Source organism: Melanerpes formicivorus, unplaced genomic scaffold (genome assembly GCF_026170545.1).
Source record: "Melanerpes formicivorus ecotype bairdi unplaced genomic scaffold, bMelFor1.0.p_v2 SCAF_17, whole genome shotgun sequence".
Taxonomy (NCBI): domain Eukaryota; kingdom Metazoa; phylum Chordata; class Aves; order Piciformes; family Picidae; genus Melanerpes; species Melanerpes formicivorus.
Window position 1 is genome coordinate 12,396,530 of NW_027142369.1, and position 23,709 is coordinate 12,420,238.

Genomic DNA, 23,709 nt, shown 5'->3' on the forward strand with positions numbered 1-23,709 from the left:
ACCAAGGCTAAAAATGGTAAAGAGAGAGAGTATGTTAGCTACCAGGCAAATAGCATTACACCTTCAGAAGGCTGATGAATATTCATTGACATGATGGATCAAAATAAAAACACATCTCACTGGCAGGTTGTGGAGAGCTGCAGACAGCACAGATTGCACCATCAGAACAAGTCCAGCTACATGGCCTTCTCCTCCCTGCCAATCCTGCAGAAATCAGTTATTCATGGAGAAAAATTGACAGCCCCTGGCAACCTGGAGGTTCTGTTAAGAAGAGCAGAAGGAACCAGTTCCACACAGCATCAGATGTTAAGTGACCTGCTCCCACGTCTCATTTGTACCTTTGAGCACTAATTAGATCAATACATTTAAGTGAGATGGTGATCTAATAGTGCCTTCTGGCCTTTACTGTTGAGCGGGCCAGAATAAATTAAGTTTAATTGCCCCTGTATGTACAGAGCCAGGGAAGATTAGATGGGAAGGGTCATTGAGAGAAGTTCTAGCCAAACTCTGAGTCCCAAGGAAAGACTGATGGAGCTGAATCATTCCCAAACAACTTCACTTTTACAGAAACAAGGGTGGAAATGTGTGTGTGAGGGGCTTAGCCTGGAAGCCCAAAGAGAAGAAGCATCTTAGCCAATGCACGTGAGCAGGACTAACAAAGGTGCCCATGCAGGAGTGAGGCCATAGGCTGCAGCTGAGCCATACAGAGAGAGACAGGTTTTGTTGTTTTCCCCAGTCCTAAAAGAAGGATCCAGCCTTAATCGCCCTGAGCAGTGCCTAAATGAAATCTGTCATTAGCAGAAAATTGGACCCTGGTGTTGCTTCCGCCTTTGCTTTAAGGAAAAGAGAGCAGCAATTACCGCTTGCATATTCAACAGCCTCCTCAGCAAGCTAAATTAGCCTGCGTGGAGCAAGGCGCTGCCAAAGCCTGTCTGTGACCGATGCCCCAACGAGCTGGTCCAGAGCCAGCACCGGTATTGCAGCATTGCGGTCTGCAGCCTAAAAATACCCAGCCAGGACACAAACACATGCAAAGGAGCATGCACGCTCCCCTTCACACCCGCCTGCAAACTTGCCCAGAAGCAAGGAGCTAAATCCTCAAATATGAATACTAAAGTGTTGTTTTTCTGGCTCCTTTCCCATCCCCTTCCAAAACAAGGATGCAGGATCCCAAGTGAGCTCTTTGTCGACAAGGAGCTTTATTTCAGTGTGTTGCACAAGGAGAGAGTGTTTTTGTGCAAGAGCAGTAACGCTGTATTATTTTTTCAAACACACACTTCCAGATGATTTTCTTCCCACTGCAAGTTAAGTTTGTGCCCCCACAGCAATAAAATCTGGATGGCCTCATGGCATTTTTCAAAACAGTTGTAGATTTGAAGCATTCCCTTAGAAGTATCAAAGGTTTATTTCCCTGAGTACGTTTATGTTGAGGAATGGCTTGAATTGCAGGGACATGGTTCTGTGGAACAGCTGTTTGATCAGAGTGTATAGGCCAGACTCCATCTTGCTGTTTACTGCTCACAGCTTAGCTGGTATGCTGATGTAGCAAGGTCACCACAGCCCTGTGACTGTGCTTGCAGTTTCTCATAAGATAGCACCATGTGAAATAGTTACTTACAAGACAGTAGTATGTGAAACAAAGTATATATGCGAAACAAAGACCTACTGAGAAAGGAGGTTGTGGAGTTGCACGTAGGCCTAACCGCAAGTAGGACGGATAATATGATGTAACCCTGGACTAATAGCTAATAGAATAATGACACATATGCATATTTAGCTGCTGAATATACTATATAAGCTGTGTTTTTGAACAATAAAGTTGAAGCCTGATTACCAATCATACTGATTGTCTGCTCGATGCTTCCCACCGCAACATGTTTATTTGTGGTTTTTACCTTATGTACTCAAGACAGCCAGAACCCTCCTTGGGTATGCTTACTAACATGAACTCTTCTTTGGTTTGGCCTCAGTTATGAGCCCTCCAAAAATACGTGAGTAATGCTCTGCCTGTATGACCAGGCAGAAGCATTTGGGTTCACCCCTGTCAAGAGTGAGAAGCACTGCTCTGTTTCATGCTTGCATTAAAGCCTGTGCAAACCCACCCCCCACCCCCACACCTTTTAGTGAAGGGCATCCAAGTATTGTTTAATTTTTAAAATAAAAACTTTGAAACTGAGCCTGTCCACAGTGTGGATGACAAGTCCAGCAATAGGATTGCTTTCCTGTAATCAGGAGCCACCTTCCCTCCAATACAGAAGCCTACAAGGTCTGAGCCCATCACCAGCACCTCTGGCACAGACCTTGTGTTGAACATGGTGCCAGCATCCCTGGCATGGTCATTAAAAGCAACCAGGAAGATGTTTTGGCCACAAGCTATTTGGCCACAGCAATTTCCAAAAACCTCTTTCTCCAGTGTAAAGCTGTATTCAGGCACAGGCTGCACAGGAGGGGAATGTGTTTGGTGGGAATCCTTGCATATTTGCAGGAGAGAGGAAAAAACCAAAACACTCAGCTAAAAGGCTTTAACCTGTTTGGGAATTGCCTTTTCCCCATCCACCCGTGGAACAGTAGCCATGAAAAGAGATGGGGACAGGACCTTTCCTGTGACGCCACAGGAAAATCATCTGCCAGGAGGTGCCTGAGTCATCACTAAATCACAAGAGACATAATACTCAGCGTAAGCAAATCTCCAAGACTTGGGTTTCATGGACATGGATTTATATATATAGTTGCCAAATCCTGAATTACCCCAGATACTTTTCCATCTTTCCAGAAATACTGTTATACTCCATGAACACGACAAAGAGGGTTTTGCATCTCCAAATCTTGCCTGGGCTGCCTGGTACCCGATGGATGCTAGCAGGAGCTGGCTGCAATCACAGGCTCTCAGCTCACTCCTGGAAAGCCCCATCTGCCAGAAACCCACTGCTCCCCTAAAACGTGTTGCCTCGTCTTTGTATTCTTTCCTTTTATTGTGCATTCATCACAACCTGAAGTGTACATCTGGGCCTCCTTTCTTGCAGAAAGATGTTTTATGCTGCTGCTCAGGGGCAGATGAACCTCAAGGGCTCAATAGAAAAAAAATCAGGAAAAAAACCCAACAACAAAACAAGAAAACTCAAAGCAAACCAGTGTATTCACAGAGCCAGTAAACACTTCCACGTGCACAAGTTTATTTCTCTTGCACATATTTGCAGCACACCAGAAAGAGTCTTCCTTTTCTTATCTAAACACAACTTATACCTACTGCAAGCAATGAAGGAGCTTGGAGGGAATTTTTTCGCACACGTCTTCACGGGGTTCCCCCACCTAGAGGCGTTAGTGATACCGCCCAGGAAAAAGAGCAATCACCTCCACTGCACTGCAAGAACATCGCAGCTTGGCTTGGAAGTCACCTCTCCAGTGTGCAAGCTCACTCGCTGCCAGGAAAGCACACATGCTGTTGACTCTGCGATCCAGTTTTGGGGAGAAGAGCATAGTGCACAGCAGAGTGAGAGGAGATCTGTCTGAATGCTCTCCAACTGAAATCAATCCTCGGAGCAGCGCTGCTTGCTTTGGCAAGCCGGCAAAAGTTCAGAGCAGGGGATGGCTGCCGGTGCATGGCAGGACCACATCTGTCCCAGGGCATGCAGATAAACTTAGGTCCAAGGAGGAGATCCTGAAGGCTTACAGCATTCATATTCTGCAGCAGGAGCTGCCCTGGTGATCCCTGTGTAGCCCTTTAGCCTGCTGCAGTGGCAGAGACCAGCACAGCTCAGTGCATGGATGAATCCAAACAGAGAAGATGACGCTGGAGCAGAACTTTTTTTAGTTTTTGAGGATAAAAACCCTAACCCTGCTGGAAGTTTCCCAGTCACCTAGACAGCAAGCAGCACAGTAATACCAAAGGAGGTTATGAGCTCTCCACCAAAAGGGTCAACTTAAACAATGACAAGCTGAGTGCCGGCACCAGAACCTCTAAACCACCACAGACCACTTATTACAGGAGCTCCAGCGAATCAGCTTCAGCAAATGCCATTTATTTTAGGAACAAGGATAACAAGCATGGAATCACAGAGAAGACCCAGTTTGGAAACCTATATAAATATATGTATTTCTTAATCCTCACCAGGGCGCTAAACGACCCAATTCTACAAGTGCACATATGCCTTTCTTCCAGCAGTAGGGTTGTGGTCCTTTTGCAGAAGCAAACCAAAAAGTGGGATGTGCCCCAGTACTGTCCTTTTCTTAAAGGCACAGCCTCAAACGGTCACACAGGTGTAGAAGGAAAAAGAGTTTGCAAGTCATGTATTCCTCCCTTAAATCCACTGAACAATTTGCATCTTGAAGCCCAGGCACAACACTTGTCGGAGGTAGGTGAAGCCAAAGAGACTTTGTAGGAAGGCAGAGGAAGGTGGAGGAGATGGGCTTTCCAGGAAGGATGCTGGAACATCCCCCTGTCCTCTCTGTGTCCCAGCTTGGCTTCAAAAGGCAGTGCAGAAAGGAAAGGTGATGGGGAGGTCCATCTCTCCCACTGCTCCACTCATCCCACTCTTGTTTTGGGGTGGCAGCTGCTGGCAATGCATTGCAGTGGGGCTCAAAGGCACCCTTTCAGAGCCCAGGTCATGCACAGGAAGGGATTAGCATCTATTTGGGGCTCTCCTGACAAATACCATAGTCTTGAGGAGAAGACCCTCACAAAGGTTGTCCTTTGCCATTTGAACACAGTTTCTCAGGAAACCTTTGTGGGTATCTGGGTCGGGTGACACCAAGGCATCCTTTGAGGCCCAAACTACTCAAGACAGGGATGCAAGACCCCTGAGCAGCTCAGAGGGCTGATATAGCATGGCTGAGCACCCCCAAGCTAGCATCCTCCTCCATCCTGGCTCCACACCCAGCACAAAGGCAAACCAACATCCAGACCTGCTCCATTTCCATCACAAGCTTTGTCCCTAACTGGGAGGAAAACAGTCACACGAAGTACAAAAGACCTCCAGGAGGCTGTTAGTACCAAGCTGTGAAGCCCATCCCAGCACATCGCAAGTTACACATTATCATCCGGGAAGAGCAGCTAATAATATAAGAAACTCCCCAAGATGTTGGGTACCAGGACCACCTCCCATCCCAGGCACTGCAAGGGGACCTCCCTGCTCAGTGTTTCCCCCTCCATCAGAAAGGACATGGATTACAGTGCTTCATTTCCTAGATCATTCTGACTACTCCCTCTGACAATGCAAAGCCTTTGTCAACAAATACTCAACAGACTGGCAAGCAGGGAATGAGGAACTCTATTTCCCACTGGAAGAGGAGATTTGTTTGCCAATTAGCCTTTTCCTGGAGAACAATAGTTCAATAAAAACCTTCCTTTAATTTAATTCCTCCTTTTTTTAACTTCCCCCACCCGCCTGCTCCTCCAATGAATATTGGGCCGTGACTTTGGTTTATCATATGCAAAGCCTCACTGCTGAGCTTTCCATTTCACTGCTCCCCATTTCAGCAGTAATCCTCAGGGTGAGACAGGCTCTCCAAGCATAAAACCAAAGGGGAAGGTAGGCAGGTTTTTCCTCTCCTAAAGCTTCTTAATTAATTTAGCTTCACAAACTGGGGTTTCCAAGTTGTTTGGTAGCAGATGCTTCCAGACCATCAGCACAGCAACATCTGCCATGGGGCCACCACCAAGGCTAGGCAAGAAGAAGCTACTGGCTAACTTTTGATGGGCTATTTTTGAATTGTGTTTGGAGATTTTTACTATTATCCAACACTCAAGGTGAGGCTACTGGAACCACTTGTGTCCATGCAGCTTGTGGTGCCTAGCAAGTTGGGTTTTTTCTTTTTCAAAATGGAAACTGGGTGCTGTAAATGGAGGCTACTGTAAATAGGAGTCCTTCCTAACAGCAGCTTCCAAAGGGTAGATATCATTAAACTTGCAGTCCAGACAGCACCCAAAGCAAACAAAACACACTTGTCAGATCACTCAGCTGTCCCATCTGCAATGATGATTTCCCTGCAAAGATTTTAAATCCTGATGTTAATCCAGAGTGATATTTTTCCCCCCTGAAGTACAAACCTGGGGTTGGGAATTCCTTGATAAATATGTCTGATGGCAGAAACAGCCCACTGGCCGCTTTCCTTAGAATGCAGCATGAATACCTCCCCGTGCTTCAGCAGATGAATGCTGAAAAACAGTATCTGTGAGCTCACATCAGGCATAATGTGATCCCAACAGCTCCAACACAGCACCTGCTCCCAGCAGGCCTCAGAAAAAGCAGTGATTTTTGTCACATTACACTAAAAGACTGTTTGCATTGAAACCTAATAAAGAAAAGCAGGTGAGCACAGCAAGGGAGGCTAACCAGAAGGCTTAGTTAGGTATTTTTATGTGGATGCAACATGATGTAGCTTATGGCAAAAGCCCTGCTTTGACTAGGGTGGAGCTGCATCATCCCATGCCACATGACAATGGGCAAACCCACCCACATGACAGCTGCTCAAACCCACCATCTCCAGTTTGAAGGACCTGTCTTAACAGAGGCATGTTGTTTAACTGCCTAACTATCCTGCCTCCCATCAATGATAGGGAGCAAGGAAGGGCTCATGCCAAAGCCATCTGTCCCATTGCTGCTGAGAATGGACTGAAAGCAGGTTCCTCTTTCCTGGCAGAAGCATCCAGAGGGGAAAATGTGTCCAGTGGAGATCCCAAGGGGATGCATTTAAAAATCAATAGGGGCTATTTTCATGCTTAATCCAGTAAAGTATCAGCAGCATCAATACAAACCAAATTTAAACACACAGAGAACGCATACAGGATTGTTATATTTTCTTTTCTTTTGTGCATTGATTTAATCAAATCTGGTTTTCCCCAGACACTCTGAAGTCCACACAGGACATCCATAGCATCCCTTAGGCTGCAGGGATCTTGCCTGCCTCCATCTCTATATTCTGCTTACAAAATAAGCCTCCTCATCCCAACTAGAACAAACTTTCCACTGAGGAAATCTCGCTTGAAGGGGCAGTATCATAGTGACAGCAGACACCTCCCAGCCAGGGCTACTGCAGAAGTGGATTTCTTGTATTTGCAGGCCTTCACATGGCACCCACCGCAAATTCCAAAGCAAGTGTCCCATCCCTGTAGATAGTTACACACTGATCTCTCTTTTTGTTAAAAAGAAAAATTCTCAGCCTCACAGCTGCATAGAACTACTTGAAAAAGTGACCCAAGAGGATCCTGAGAGGCTCAGAGAAGATAACTGTGTTTGAGTTTTAATTTAATGTCATCTGCTGCAGGATGGCAGTCTGGGTGTTGATATATTTGGGAGTAGTCACACTCCAGACACACCCACAAGCAAAACTTACCCTCCCAAGAGCCACTGCAGGCACAACATGGGCTCAGAAAGCCACAATGTCACCCATTCCTACCAGGGTACAGCACCATTCTCTGTCCTCTTCCATCCATCAGCTCTCTCCTGTGTACAACATTGCTGTCTCAGCAGAGATGCTTCATGGTTCAACACCATCATTTCATTTGCCTTCCTGAGCCTTCAAACCAGTCCTCCTGGCTCTTTCTAAGCTGACACCTCCCTGCAGATGACTTCCTGCTTGGGGTTGGAGTGCGTCACTTAGGCCAGCAAAATGAAAGTGCTTTTCCCTATCGACACAAGTCTGGTTTACTTACAATCTGAAACAAGAGAGGACTTCACCTCTTTGAGGGCTCCTGAGCCCCGGTTGTGGCAGGGTCTTACAGAAGTCTTCACATCTGCCACATAGGCAAAACATCACAGAACCACTGGTGATCAGCACCTTCATGACACTCCTTCAAAGCTCACCTCCTTCCACGGCTTCAGGGCAATTTATTTGACTGGCATCAGGTCCATCCAGCTCTTCAGTGAGAAAGTGCATCCCCGGCACCCCAAAATACACTCCCATTCCTTTAGCAGCTTTGAAGCTGAAATACCTCCAGTAGCAGAGGCGGCTGATAGGACTGTTAGGAACCACTTGACCAGGGTGGAGGATAGGAATCACTGCTGATAGGAACCACTTTCCATTAACCAGCTCGCCACATCTTTCAGTATGGGCCAGAAAATGCCACTGATAATGAAGTGAAGTCCAGCAGGTCTAACAGAGCTTGAAACCCAATGAGCTGAGGCCTATCCTTCAATTTCTGCTTCCTCATGTCCATGCTACAGGGTTCATAAGCCAGCCAAGCAAAGGTTTCAAGAGGCATGAATCACATTCATCAGGCTCCCAAAGTGGCTAAGCAGAACCCTGACAACAACAAAGCAAAGCCACTGGCTTGGGGGCTGCAACAATGTCAGAGCATCTCTGCCAAGACACCCAAAAGTACCGCTGCTCTACGCTTTGCCACAAGACAGAGGTTGCCATGAGAATAGGCTGGGTAAGACTGTTCACTGCTTAGCTCTTAGCACAAGCATATCCATCCCAAATTCTCCCTGCAATGGAACAAGAACATCCACGACCTCCAACATCCAGGACCTCCATCTCAAACCTCTACCTGCAGGTTTGGTATTTAGCCACTTCCCTAAACCTTGAAAAACATCTTCCTCCATGTCTAACCTTGGTAGGCCCTTGCTCCAAATAAACACTGCCGTTTGGATGCCCTAAACAGATGCTAATGAAATAACTCAAAGACAGAGTGACCTTGAGATCACCCACAATTTCACGACTGTTCACAGAGGAAGGGAACTCAATTGCTTTTTGGGTAACAAATCTTTGCAGCATTTTCCAACACAAGACCCACAACACTGCAATGAAAGCTTGAAGAAGCTGCAAACCGGGTTTAGGTGCCTGAAAATTTTGTCCAAAATCAGAGATACCACAGGAGGAGAAAGCACCCTGAAATCACTGTCTCTACAAATATAAACTTTCAATCCCCTATTAATGCAGGTTTTTAGAGCTGGTGAGAGCTACCCATTCCCACTGACTGCAACATGAGCCATAAGAGTAGAAGGAGGGGTATCAAAAAAGCATCTTTCAGGCAATCACAAACATTTTTTGACCAGTTGAGTGTCTCATGGGGAGAGCAACACATACATCAATAGGAGCACTTGAAGCACGCCAGCGCCTTCTAAATTCACTTTCAGTAGATTTACCAACACGTCATATGGAAAAGGAATGTGTGCTATGCAAATCCAGCCCCAGACTGCTCCCTGCCTAATCTAGCTTTAGATTCAAATGCTTATTACCATGGCGTCTAATCGGGTAGCCAATAATAGACAGGTTTAGTTTGGGCTCCCAGTACTTCAGCTGTGTTCTCACTAAGGCACCAAATGGAGACTAAAAAAACACAAACAAACAAACAAAACCAACCAACAAACAAACAAAAGATAAAAACAACACTGCAGAGAATTCCAGCTCTGGCAGAAAACAAAAGCCAAGCATGGAAAAATGTATTGACACCTACCAGTAAAAGCCAGGCAGATATGCGAACATCTGGCAGCTCACCAGGAACACAATGAAGACTGAGTCCTATTTGCACCCCATTGCATCCCTGCCACAGAAGCATGTGGCTAGTCTTGCAAGGTTTCTCCCTTCCCCCTTGTAAGAGATAAGATGATGCAAGGATCTTGCACACCAATGTAGGACCCATCTAGCAGCAGCTGGTTCCCAGCAGCTTGGAGCACAGCTGCTCACATCAAAGTCTCCAGACTACCTTATGGATGCTCTGGACACCCACAATAGCATGCCTAGACTCTGGGTAATGTGTGCCAATCAGGAGCCATTTGCTGGTTTGGGGAAGAAGGAGTTCCCATAGTCCCAGTCTGCAGCAGGACGTCAGTCACTGAGGCCACCACCTCCCTATTTGCTGGCACTAGCCACACAGCAGGTCAGCATCACCTCCACTCTTACCTGCACCAGGCAAGGTGATTCATTTAAATTCTAAATGCAGCCAGCCTGTCCAAGCCATATGTCACCCGATACATCCATGATAGAACTCCGATGCCAACCTTTTACCTCCACTAGGCAGCTATAACTTAGCCACTGTGCACCAGAAATAATGGTTCTCCTCTCCACCTGCCAGTCATCTGCTATGTTAAGCTTTCCTGTGTCGGAAGATGGTGAGGTTTTCAACCCAATGGTCCAGATCCCACCTTCAGGATTACAAATACTAGCAGCTTGTCCTCCCTTGTCTTTGTAATGCCAAATGGCACACAGACCTGCAGCCCAGCCAGCTCCAACAAAGGGTCAAGACATGCCAATATTGCTACCAGCCTCTGAAGATCCTACAAGACTGCCCTGACCCTGCTACTCATTGAGGTAAGCAGCACTAGGAATACCAACAAACTAACCACTTACAAAGAGGAGATTTCCCTCTGTGTGTGTTCCCCAGTGTCTAGTACAGACTGAATTTTCTTTGTGTCCCTTCCTTTAGTAAAAAGTCTCCACAACACCCTTCTAACCTGATCCCTGCTTTGGCAAAACTTGCTCCACATATCCGAGATGAAAGTCAGCCTGGAAGACAGAACAAAACCAGCCAATGGATTTGACGCATTGTCAGTGTCAGTGGTGTAGGAAGGAAAAGCAGATGGACAGACCGACTTTAAAGCTCCCTTTCATTAGGAAACCAAGCTAAAAATCACAGGTCCACTTTCAATGATGCACATTATTACTAAGGAAAGTGTGGTGGCTGATATTCTGCCTCTCAGGCACATATGCTCTGTTCTTCATGATTTCCTGAATGAATATTCAAATGCTTTGAAAGGAGAAGGAAAACAAACCCAAAGAAACTGGAGGCTGCAGCTCGCAGTGCTTTCCTAAGCCTGTTCAGAGGCCAAGCCAGATTTACCAGTGCATGTGTCACTGCCTGGCTGCATGGGCAGCTGGCTGGGTTCTCCCTCCAGCTCTGAACCTCCCCAGTTCATGGCAGTACCTGAAGCTGGTCTGGTGGGCATTTTTCCTTGCTTCTGTAGCCAAAACAACAGCAAGGGTGGTCAAACAAGGTGGAAATCCTCCCTTTCCCATGCAGCCCAGCCCACAGTGCAAGGGGAAGAAACCCTTTGTGAAACTCCCTGAGAGGATGAAGATGGAGATGCTATTGGAGGACTCCTTTGTAGCACCAAAAGAGCCAGACTAAGAGTATTTACTTGACTATGGGGACTATGTATACAGCAAAGTCATATTCATTTGTGAGCCAAAAACCCAGAATTCACATTCCTGTATTTACAATCACTCTGTCTGCAACAGCCTCCAGGACTGAGTCATTCCTAGTGATGAAGTCCTTCATCCCACCATGGCACAGAGACTCATGGATAGTTCACACACACACACAGAGAGAATTTTCAAGACAAAAAGCGTTTCAAAGCCTCAGAAGCTGCATTTCTGGAGCTGTGGGTAACACACATGCAAAGAGCATGCTTTGCTTATGATAACCCAGGATGACAACCCCTTTGAGATGTAAAAATAATATAATGAATAAGTATATTTAGATTTATAACCCCACAGCAGCTTTATTTATAGGGATGCCAATCACTTCTACACAGATATAAAACTGGCTGGCAGAATGCCTTAGACTATATCCAGAAACCCATCTGTAACAAATCTAAGCTGTGATATCTCTGCATACGTTTGGCCAAACAATAAGGCTAATGCCAGCCGTCTTGACTTTAAATGTACAGATGGGCTGGGGGGGACTTGCCAAGCCTGCCACACGGCCAAAGATGGATGAATTTTGCTATCACCTACTATAAACTGATTGGGGAAAGGACCAGATGAAGGAAAACCAGTCACTGTCTGGGCTGTGTGGATATTAATACCAACATAATGCTGGCTGAAGGGCAGGACAACATCCAGCTGGCCAGAGGTGAGAGAGGCCAGAGGCCTTTTAAGGCCTTTTATCACTGAAATTAGGAGCAATAAGCAAAGAGAAAAGACCCTCTTGGAGCTCTGCAGCACCTTTAAAAGATGAGGGGATTAAATCTGGGGCTCTTGCACACTCTTGATCTGTCATTAAAGACACAAAGCTGGGACAGAAGAGAAGAAGATGCAGGGGAAATTAATTGGAAGTCATTGCTTGGCTCTCAGTTTCAAACCAGATGAAGATTTCTAGTGAGACTCTCTCCCACCACTGCCCAGGATCTTACAGCTTCATCTAAACCTGCAGATGTCAAGAGAAGATGCTGTTAATCACCACAGACCTAAGTGCTGCATCCTAAAATACCCCATGTTGTCAGGATATGCCTGGAGGCTTTCTCTTGCTGTCCCTCCAGCTCAAGTGGGGGCTACCTGGAGAACTGGTCTCTTCTCCCAGGCACCCAGTACCAGAACAAGAGGACACAGTCTCAGGCTGCGCCAGGGGAGGTTCAGGTTGGATGTTAGGAAGAAGTTCTATACAGAAAGAGTGATTGCGCTATGGAATGGGTTGCCCGGGGAGGTGGTGGAGTCGCCGTCATTGAAGGTGTTCAGAAGGAGACTTGATGGGGTACTTGGTGCCATGGGTTAGCTGTTTGGGTGGGTTGGATTGGTTGATGGGTTGGACACGATGATCTTGAAGGTCTCTTCCAACCTGGTTTGGTTTATTCTAACTGAAAAGTCACCTTTAACTCAGTAGAAACAAAGGAAAAACTGTTCTTCATCCCAGTGGGGCTTCTGGGCTTCAGTTTGCTCAGAAATGGGGCAAACCAGGGATAGCTCCAGGTCAAACACAGAGTGTGGGTAAATGCATTTCAGCCATTAAAGTCACAGTTATGTGGCAAATTCCAAGGCAAAAAAGGCTACTCTGGAATATTACTTTGAATAGCTCTGGGAGCAAGCCCAGCATTAATTTCCAACATGTATTCAGTAAAAGATTCAGATAAACCACAGGAGGCTTGCACACACACACTGACACTGGCAGATTTTTGCCTCTGCTCCTCAGATAATTTGTGTGGAAAAAAACATTACCTTCCAGACTGAGGCATGGGTTCAGCTGACCCTGCCTTAGGGACAAGGTAACCTCTCAAGGTCCCTCCCAGCTCAGTTCTAATACCGTTTTACACCACAAACTGTTCACACACTGGCATTTGCTCTGATTCACCCTGGAAATAAGCATGTCTAAAAGAGTAATTGATGGAAAGAAAAAACAAAAAACCTAAGAGCAGTTCCCTCTCTCAAGGACAAAGCAAAGCAAAGGAAAGCAACCAAATGCAGAGCCATGATGTCCTTGATCCAAATGTTTTCCAAAACATTTCCTAATGTTTTTCAAAGCTTCCAGCTGAACCTTTCATAGCTGGGCAGTGACTCCCATCAAAACCTTTAGCCACGGCTGCAGTCCACGCTGCTACCTGAGTGCAGCATCACATGCATTGCTGCATACACCAGGGAGATGGCTGGTGATGGCTTTTCCAATGACAAACCTACCAAAACTCACCCAAGACCCCTGAGCAGAAAACACAGCACCTCAAAGCAAAACTGCCTCTGCTTTTTCAATGGGGCATCTTCCAACATGACAGAGCTCAATTGTTATGTAGGCTTTTCGGGGACAGTCAGTCAATGAATCCATGTGGTCGGATGTCCTCACCTTCATGGCAGGCTTTTGAGTTTATCCCAGGCACCTTAGGAAATTGCTCCTCTGCCTCCAGTCATTTGGAATTATGTAAAAGAATATAATAATAAAAGGGTTTTTAAAACCACTTACGGAAAGTTTACAAACCAGACCTCTCCTGCACGTAAGCAAGGAATGCTGAAGTTCTGTCCAAACACCACCAAACGTGGACATTTATGGTTATTATGCAGCCAAAACTGAGACAGTTGTAGGAGATGCTGGTCTGAGCAGCTGACCCCAAAGAATGAGCAGCGAGGCCTCAGCGAGGTTCAGCAGCAAGAATCAACTGCTATGGGGACCTGGGGGTCGGCACATGGCAGGTCCTTGTACCTGGCCTTCTGATTCTGCTGCTGACACAACAGCTTCCACCCACACTGACAGCCTCATCAGAAATGGCAGTGCCTGTAAAGTAGCGTCTCAGAGGTCCTTCAACATCAAAAGCTGATCACCACCTCTTTCAACTTACTTCTGGACACAATCAAAACCCACAGTAGGCTCCTTTCCAAAGGAGTCCTCCTAACAACTGTATGTGGGCTTTTGATTAGAACTTTTGTGGAACTGAAAAAAAGAGGGGAAAAAAAAAGTCTTGCTGAAGGATGATAAAGTCTAGACACTACAATATACTTTCCAGCTGATCCAGCAAACCTAAAAAGCCCTCCCTTGATCTCGGACTGCCACGATCAAAGCCATTACCCCATTTGGAGCCCTTCTGAAACTTTAACTTCCAAATGTGCAAGTTATTTTAAAAATCTAAACCAGGCCAAGCCTCTTGTTTGGAGTTTTATGAGGAAAATGGGGTGTGCTCCTCTCAATCCTTCCCCCATCATGTCTGGAAGTGGCTGGTGGGCACATGGTGGACAGTGAGAGCAGAGAATTAGCCCTGTGCCTGTGAACACCTCAGTGGCACCCAGTGGCCACAATCTGCTTGCAACAGAGCAACATGGACCAATCACATCCTCCAAAGCTATTTAAAAGCCAGATGTAGTTCCCTAGTGAATGCTGCTTTAACTTAGCAGCTTCTACAGCACCAAACAAGCCACGCTGTCTTCTTTTCCTCCCAGCATCCACCTCCATGATGTTGCTCACATCCCTTCCCCTCTGTGCTTTCATTCTCATCAGCTCCCAGCAGCTCTGCTTCTACTCCTCACCTCTCCCTCTGCCCAAACCAAGCAGATCCACAAAAGGCTGAGTGAAGCAGGCAGGACACATAAGTAGGATGGGGTTTAGAGTCCTGTTACCATCTCCAGCATCTCTCACTAGAATAGAATTAATCAGGTTGGAAAAGACCTTCAAGATCATCAAGTCCAACCTATCACCCAACACCATCAAATCAACTAAACCATGCCACTAAGTGCCCCATTCTCTTAAACACTTGCAGTGTTTAAGAACCTCTACCACCTCCCCAGGCAGCCCATTCCAATGGCAAATCACTGTAGCTGGAGAGGCCATGCCAGGCAGGAGCAATAGCCATGCTGCACAACACACATCCTCAGCACTTTGTGAGGTGTTGCCTGAACCTCTACCTGCTTTCCAGCTGGGTAAATGTCAAGGAAAAAAATCACCCTGACAGCCTTCCTTAAGAGTATTTCCATCAAATCAGACTTTTGTCACCCTCAGGCACACCAGAGCAGAAAGACCGAGGGCCACTGGCAACCTGGTGCTGGATATGACAGCTACAACAACAGTCCCAGAGGGGACAGAGGATTTGCTAGAATTTCCTAAAATGTTGCTTGGGAGCTGGGTGAGGCAGACAGGACACAGAAAACCAGCCCAGCTTCAGGTCTGCTGTGGCACAGAGTCCACTGCATACCCCGCAGCAGTGGTTCATCTTTAGTCTCCCCAACAAACACAGAGAGAAGATGGACTTCAACATTAGCCTCCATGCAAGCACATTTCTCTGGGTCTACTAAAACCACCAAAGTCCTGCAGAGCTCCACAGTCCCATCCTGCCCTTGTCTTGGTCCCTTACCTGTAACAAACTTCTCCTGGGGAAGGAGAACAATGCCCTGCTGCACAATTTTAATACCCAAGAAGAGCTAATACAAAGTTACTGACCTTCAAAATTTACAGTCTCCGTCACACAGGAGAGCAGAGGACCTGGTGGTAATGGCTGCTTCTGGATTTAAAAGGATCTAAATCCATTCATGGAAGTAGCAACTGAACCCTTGCCCCCAGAGTTTGCATGCTGCACATGACAAAAGAGATGGTGAGGGCAGCTGACAAGCCAGCATCCCGGTACTCAACCCCTACCACCCAAATTGGGAAGGGGGAGAAACCAAGCCGGAGGGGAAACCAAATCATCTAGCTCCACACTGCCATTGTCGGAGTGGCCACCCTCAGCTGCTCTTGGTGATAAACACTGAAGCAAAAACATCACATGATTCATGAACACAGGGTGGGTTCAGCACCACATCTGTCTTGCTGTGAGGCTTTCCAGACATCCCATTCTCTTCGGCAGTGTTTTTCTGTGCCTTTCTCTTAAAGAGATGGGAAACATGGGCATCACCGGCCCTCCTTCCCAAACAAAACATCAAAATACAGGCTGAAAACCACCCAATTTTCTATCCTGGCAAATTTGTAGTGGTAACTTATTCCCAGAAGAGCTGACATGTTTATAAGAGATACCACTGCATTAAGGAGTCAAAGATATAACTGTACAAGTGAAAGCAAAAGCCCTTTATTTCTGTAGAGCTCTTTCCCTCGCCCCCCTCCCACCCCCCACCAAATGACAGGGACTAGCACAGCTCTGGCCAGTTTAGCAGGGTACATAGGAAGCCTTGGCTGAAAGCAGCCTCATTAAACTGGCTAGGTCGTTAAGTGCCAATCCAAACACGCAGCCCTCTGATCACCGCATGAGGGGCTGGGAACTAAAGACAACTCACAATTAAACCCGTGACAATCAGGAAAAATCCTTAGAGCCCCCCCAAGCAGAATCCACCAACAGCATCCCCACCCTCCCTTCTTTCTTTCTTTCTTTTTTTTTTTTCTTTTTAATTTATTTTTTACTTACTTACATAAGCAGCATGTCAGATAACTTGGAGGAAATCAGATGCTTAATGATTAAGCGACACTTAGGCAGCACTTTGAAAGACAAATACGCCCTTTGGAAACTCTGCAACAAAAACAGAAGGTATAAACAGACAGTAACTAATTATTCTGATTAAATCTTGGAAGACCTGAAATACCCGACTGCAGGAGAACAAAGCCAGTGTGCACCGGGGTTGATCACAAAAAATGAGTCACGCCCTCCTTAAAACGAATTCACCCAAACAAACCCAAGTGCTCCTGTGGTTTTGTTTGCCTGCGTGTTCCCTAAGGTCTAGGCTGACAGGAAAACCTCCACCACACCCTGGAGGGATCCCCTCACCTTCAGCTAAAATTAGACTTCAAGGAAATCTGGTGAAGGTGGGTGTCTCCAACCTACACTGCAGAGCAAAGCTCCCACCACATGCCGGGGGAGCAGCGCGTCAGGGTTTCTCCTCTCCTCCCATCGAAACCAATAAGAGAGAGGTTTTTGGATTAAAAGACACTAAGGAAAACAAATAAATAAGGTACGCTCCAAGACAGAAAGAAGGTGGCAGCACGTCTACCCCACTGCTGTGCTCAGAAGGATCTGAGTGGGAAGGTGAGAATGCAGGTGAGCCACGAGGATGGAATAGGATGCAATGGGATGCTAACCTGGCAGTAAAAGTAACCAGCAAAGCCCACCAGCAACTCAGCCACCCGTGTGGATGAAGAATAAGGTACCTACTTCATCACTGTCCCTGACAGCAGCACCGAGAGCCTCCATGAGAGCAGACAGCATGCAGAGCAAGACAAGGGGATGTGCTCAGTAGACATTCCCCTACTCTCCTTGCCCTGGAGGAAAACCATCTCTTTCCTCCGCCCCTTCTCTCTGCCCTCCCCCCACCACACTAAATGCCAGCAGAGCTCAGGGGAATATTTAATCTCAAACCTCAGTAATCAATCAGTTCGCCCTCACGCATGAGAGTCACAGCAGTAAGCAGCAGATCCGATTTCTACCCAGTAATATGATGTTTTAATTACGTATGTAACATTCCCTTTTAACATAAATCCTGAACAGATCCAGGCAGCCCTCAGGTTGTGGAAGGACACTGTGTCAGGGAAGCACACAGGGACAGAAGGGAGGAAAGGGAGGAGGAACCATTCTGGCAATTATTTAAAATGACAACTTTATATGGCTGCTCCAGTTTGCCGTTGGCATGATGATGCTTTGACCTTGTGTTTGCTGTCCTAGAGGATGGGCAGCAGAGTGGCAAGCAGCAAACCAACATCCAGCCCTGCCACCAGAAAATGCAGCAATTTTATCCCAACATATCAGCAAGCCTGTGGGAAAACAGGGACAGAAAATGCAAGGCGGGTTGCATGTGGAAAGACTTGAGTCAGGCTGTAATACAAATAACAGCAATGGGGCCTCCCCACTGGTGCAGTGAGACTCATGCCAGAGCCTGGTCACATCAGAAGGAGCCTTTCTAGCTGGGTTTGAGCAGGTTTGGGATCACTCCCAGCCAACATTTGTTATTTCCAACTGCAAGCATGGCCAGACCAGCAAGACCACCACACTGTGCCAGTCCAACAGGTAGGCAGCTGCAAGCAACATCTTTCACCCAACCAGACCAGTCCTGAGTGGCCTGGCTCACAAACAGCTATGTTAAAATATATACATTTTTTTTTTAAATATAAACACATGCACAGACTTTTCTAATATATAGGAACAAAAGAGAGGACACCCTGCTGAAACACCATGTGCACTCAACTGCTGTCTGCAGCGATGAAGGAAATGAGAAGCAGAGACCAGGCACACACCCGCTCACCGTGGCGTGGTTTGGCTCTGGGAACATTTCTGGATTCCCCAGCATGAGCTCTGACCTCCAAGAGATGCAAAATGGTCTCAGTGCCATTCTGAAGGAGAAGCAGAGGGAACACCAGGAGCTAAGCAGGGCAGGTAGAGTGTGATGTAAAGCCAGGCTTTGGGTGCTCATGGGGACAGCTGACCCCAGTCCACGACCTATCAGCTCCAAGGTCCACAAATCACCGTGTGCCACAAAAAATCAGGAACTACCCTGAACCCATGGTGCACAGAAGAAAGCTACCTGGCTGGAGAGCAGCTCTGTGGAGGTCTTGGTGGACAGCAAGCTCAGTGTGAGTGAACAGTGTGCTGCTATGGCAAAGCAAGCAAACAGATGATAGGTTGCATCAACAAGGGCATCACCATCAGATTAAGCACTCTACTAAGTGGTTGTCAGGCCACATTTGGAATACTGTGTTCAGTTTTGGTCCTTCCTAGACACAAAAAACCCGTGGACAGGCTGAAGAGGGTCCAGAGAATGACCAAAGATATGATCAAGGCCTAGAAAGCAGCCAAATAGGGAAAGGCTGAGAGAACCAGGTTTGTTCAGCACTGAGAAAAGAAGGCTTAGGGGAAACATTATCACATGTTCCAGTATTTCAAGGGTGGTTACAAAGAAGATGGAGACACCCTTTTTGCAAGGAGTCACATGGAAAAGATGAGGGGTAAGAAGTGCAAGTTCTCCTTAGGGATATCCTAATTCAAAGCAAGAGGAAAACTTTTCACAACAAGAACGATCAGCCACTGGAATAATCTCCACAGGGAAGTAATGGAGTCCCCAACAATGGACACTTTAAAGATTTAGCTAGACAGGGTGCTGGGCCATCATGACTAGACCATGCTTTTTCCAGCGTAAGTTGGACCAGATGATCCTTGAGGTCCCCTCCAACCTTGTAGTCTATGATTCTACAAAAGTGAAGTCCTCTCTCGGGTCTTGGCAATAGGATGAACCCATCTGCGACTACAGCTGCAGCCTCTCCAGACCACAGCACTCAGAGAAAGCAGGACTGAGAGTACTGGGGCCATCTTTGACTTCTCTGTGTTTAGCAGAACTTTATCCCTGAAGCCTGTTTTTTGGGCTGATCCCATGGCACAACATGCACATCATCTTCAAAGAGGCTCACAGAAGCAGCTTTTGAGTGAGGTGGTGGCGTGATGCAACAGGAATTTTTCAGGTCTTCTGACAGGACACATTATGCAGAGATGTGAAAGGGAAACTTAGCATCAAGATTTCCATACCATGGTCTCCTTCCAACAGCCAACACTCCATCCACTCCTTTATTTTAGGCTCTGGTTTCCCCAAGACCTCTAACATTGGGAACTGCATGGCACAATGGACAAAGTCCTTAAGCTTCACACAGTTACCTAGAGAAACTATTGCACTTACACCCTCCCTGATCTCTCTAGTCTACGTTGGGAGGTGCACACTTAAGAAGGACCAGGCAGCATTAGCTGCTTGCATTGTGTTCCCAGAGCTTCCAATCCTTTCCCAAAGAGCAGAACTTTGCAGTGCAATTCAGGACAGAGGTACTCTGTGTAGTATCTAGAGCAAAATACACCTCCCAGGCACAGCAGCACTCACGGATTTATTGATTCATGGAAAATGTCCTTACAAATTACTTCATTCAGATCAATGGGACAAGACAAAATGAGGGCTATTGTCCGCAGCAAGAAGCTGCAGAACTTACATTTCATTCCCATATTCCTGAAGAAACCACTCTTTTGGAGCACACGCTTCTAACAGGGCTTCATGGAGCTGGTGGAGGATGACACAGAGGTCAGCACCTATTTATGTCACACCTCACCCAGTTCCCACCTCTCTGCACTACAGCAGGCAGGGCCAATGGATGATTTTCGCAAGGAAGCAGGTAAAAATGCTGCTTGGCGCCAGCTTCTCATCCACAGAAGCTTCATCCACACCTGCTTGTTGCCTTGTATAGGGCTGTAGCTGCCAGGTGTGGAGGGGCACTAAGACTGCTGTCACCAACAACTTCTCATGCTCTCAAAGAGTGATTGCTTCTGGAGAATGGGATTCCCAAGTATGGCAGCTTGTAAATATTACCTGCTTTTCTTGATATGGATGGTCTGATGTGCTTTCATAAGCTCAGACTGGGCCACCTGTGGTCTGGACCCAGGATGCTGAGATATGTCTAAGGCCATTTTCTGCCAATGTTCCAGTGGTTAAATGCAGCTCAAAATTAAACATGCAGATGTACCCATGCCTTGTTCTGGATAGCATGCATCTGGCTTTTGGCTTTCAGACATGGGCTGTTTGCTGGACTGAAGAGCTGCTTAATGCCCATCACTGCCCTCTTGACAAAGCAACATACACATGCATTTTGTAGCCTCTTGAGGAAAAGGCAAGACAAACACATTCCCCAACACAAAGCATTTCTCCAGCTTTTACATACATGGGCACTTCCCTGCACTCTCACCAGTCAAACCCAGCCCAGGGCCAGGCCCTTCCACTGTGGGCTCAGCAGTACCTCTGCTCCAAACTGCCTTTTGCAGGATAAAGTGCAGCTGATCACAGCTCCAAGTACTTTCCACAGCTCCAAATCACTCCCAGGGATCACTTCTCAGCATCCCCACCTCCAGATTGTCTTTTAAAATCAGAGCCAGTTTGAGACCTACTTTAAAACACCATCAGCAAAGATGCTGAGCTGTGGTGACTAGACACCTTCAGGATGGTCTTCTTCACCTTATGAGAACTCCCCCACTGGTAAGATTAAAACTACAAATTTTTTGGCAGATTAATAAATGGTCTCTGGCAACAATGTGAGGCAGGGACTCCCAGCAGCAATAAGTCCAAGTTATCAGGATGCACACACAGCTGTGTTTGTGGTCCCCATTGCTCACAGTCACCCACGCTCCACCATGCTGCCTCACCCCTTCCCCAAAACACACCCCATCCCCCCGGCACTGATCAGGTTTTTTTGATAAACAAGCATGTCTCATCACATCTATTCACTTAACTCACCATCTAAGGGGTTGCCTTTGCAGAAAAAAGCACTTGTGGGTTTTGTATCCCTGTCCCTCACCTCATCCCAGTCCCAGGATGGCTCCCAGCTCTGCAGCTTTCCTCTGCTTCATGGACCAGGAACCACTGCCCTAGACAGAACACCTGGCCCCACCCTGCTATTTGTGGCTGATGGGGAGAAAACAGCTCCTTTGCACAGTGTGGGTTAAAAAAACTAAACAGACTTGCATCACTGCAGCATTTTTAGACATCCCCTTGCTGAGCTGTGCACAGCACCAAGGGGCACAAGTGGTAGAAATGGAGGGTGTGGGCTGCTGCTCGCAGCTCTTGGGGGCACAATAAATAACACCAGTGAGCCCAGAAATGGAAAGCTGCAAGTCTTGTCAGCCCTTTCCAGCCCATGCAAGAGGGAGAGTGAGCTGCCATGTGTGCTTTGCACAGGACCTCACACCCTCAGCTGCCAAGTCCAAGCCTTTTCTGGATGTGCAGTCACAGAAATCACCCTCATTGTATCTTTGAGGCCAGGCACAGCAGCATTTGGGGACTATTGCTCTCCACTGTAGTCCTAAAATGAGCTCTGTGCTCTCAGCGTGGCACAGCTGGTAGCCAGATGAGACGAGTGAGCCCATGAGCTGTGCACAGAGCAGGCACAAATAAAGTTGGTGTCACGCCAGAGTGAACCACAAAGATTATCACACAGGAGTATGCAGCCAGCAAATACCCACTTCTTTGCTCACTGGAAATCATTTTAAAAGGCAAAGAGGAAAGGCAGAGCACAGGGCTGGAGCAAACACCAGCAAATGCTACAGAGATGAAGGGGCAGAGGACTCATCATCACCCGCTGTGGCTTTCAACCTCCTCAGGGGACCTTATTCCAACTGTACTTGGGGAAACACCTTTGCTTTCAGAGCAGCCCATGCAAGGGCAGAGAGATGAGATTTCACCCCATCTTGCACTTTTCAGGACTGGAAACTGGCACCACAGTGGGGTGCTGCTCTGCTCTTGAGACACCAGAAAAGCACAAACTGCCCTGCCCCTGGAAAGCAGCTCTCTGCTTTTCTCAACCAGCAAACTCAGGCACTGCCACCAAAGTCAAGAAGTTAATCTTTTAAGGGTAAACCTGATTCCCTCTACTTTTAACCTAAAATTTGCCTCCCCTCTCCATATCCATCCTAGAGAGGGCAAACACCCATTTTCCCCAGAAGTCCCCACCTCCAGCCATGGCTGTAGCCATCCTGGCACACCGGGACTGAGGAGCAGGAGAGTGCAGCGGGCTGGCATGGCACAGCACACCATGGCACAGCACACCATGGCACACTGCCAGCACACAGGCAGATACAGGGGTTAAATCCAGCTGCTCAAGGATAAGCTGGTCACATACTGCAGATAAGCAGAACACGAATAGCGGTCTGCCAGCCCACAGCAAATACCAGCACAAGTCACTTGCATGCCTGTCACTGGCTATTTAATTCAGAAGTTGCCAATACCGCAGACCCCGAAGCCACATTTTGATAAAGCTCTCCTGATGCACTGCTTTCCTGACTGCTGAAAAGATACAAGGCTTTGAGGCTGGCTCCCTTGAGCACATTTTACCTGTTATTACGATGTTTTGGTCTTTTGAAGACTGTCACAGGGCCAAACACAGAAGAATCTGAGATGCTGTCACATAAGGCAAACCGTGGAAGATAAAGGAACCAGAAACCCACCCAGCGGTTCCAGCAGAGCACTAACACAGGCTGCCCAGGGTGCAAACAGCCATCCCCCAACACACGCAGCCACAATTTGCCAATCTTATTCCCAAGCACATATATTCCCAGGTGGCACCTTTGTATTAATACACTGCATTTTCCCATTAGTATTTAATTTCACTTTTGCCCTCCAAGATGAAACCTTCTTCCAATTGCTGCTCAAGCTGAGCCACAGCTTTTTATTCCTTTGCATCCAGAAACACTGAACTGCTGCCTCTGGGAATTCTGCAAAGATGAAGAGGGCCTCTTCTCTGTTCTGATGCCACCAGTCATGCCCAGGTAGCTGCAGCACAGTACTGAATTTTAAAACCTGTCAGACAAGAGAAAGCCTATGGCTACACTGCAAGGTCTAGTGTGTCCAACATCTGCACCACCCAAAAATCCCAGAGCTAAAGCTCTCCACACAGCTGCCTATAGAGTATCCCTCTCCTCACCTGTGATCCAGAGACAGGTTAGCAGAAGAGAACAACATGGATCTTGATCGTGGGATGCCCCACCCCACTCTCCTCCCTGCTCCATTTGGAGGCAACCAGCTGGATCCTGTGTTAGAGCGTTTTGCATAATCAAAATGGGAGTTAGCCTCCACAACCACAACTCA

At 47.1% G+C, this 23,709-nt stretch overlaps 1 protein-coding gene across 5 annotated transcripts in view; it reads right to left on the reverse strand.

The window, feature by feature from the left end:
* Window positions 1-23,709, reverse strand: part of DAAM1 (dishevelled associated activator of morphogenesis 1) — a 96,768-nt gene that overhangs the window by 60,711 nt on the left and 12,348 nt on the right. For 2 of the 5 annotated variants that reach the window (XM_068148973.1, XM_068148969.1), the window contains exon 2: window positions 16,524-16,625. The exons of 1 other annotated variant lie outside the window; for it this stretch is intronic. The gene's annotated coding sequence lies outside the window, so the exon portion shown is untranslated. 2 more of the 5 variants (XM_068148970.1, XM_068148971.1) reach the window with 2 other exon arrangements.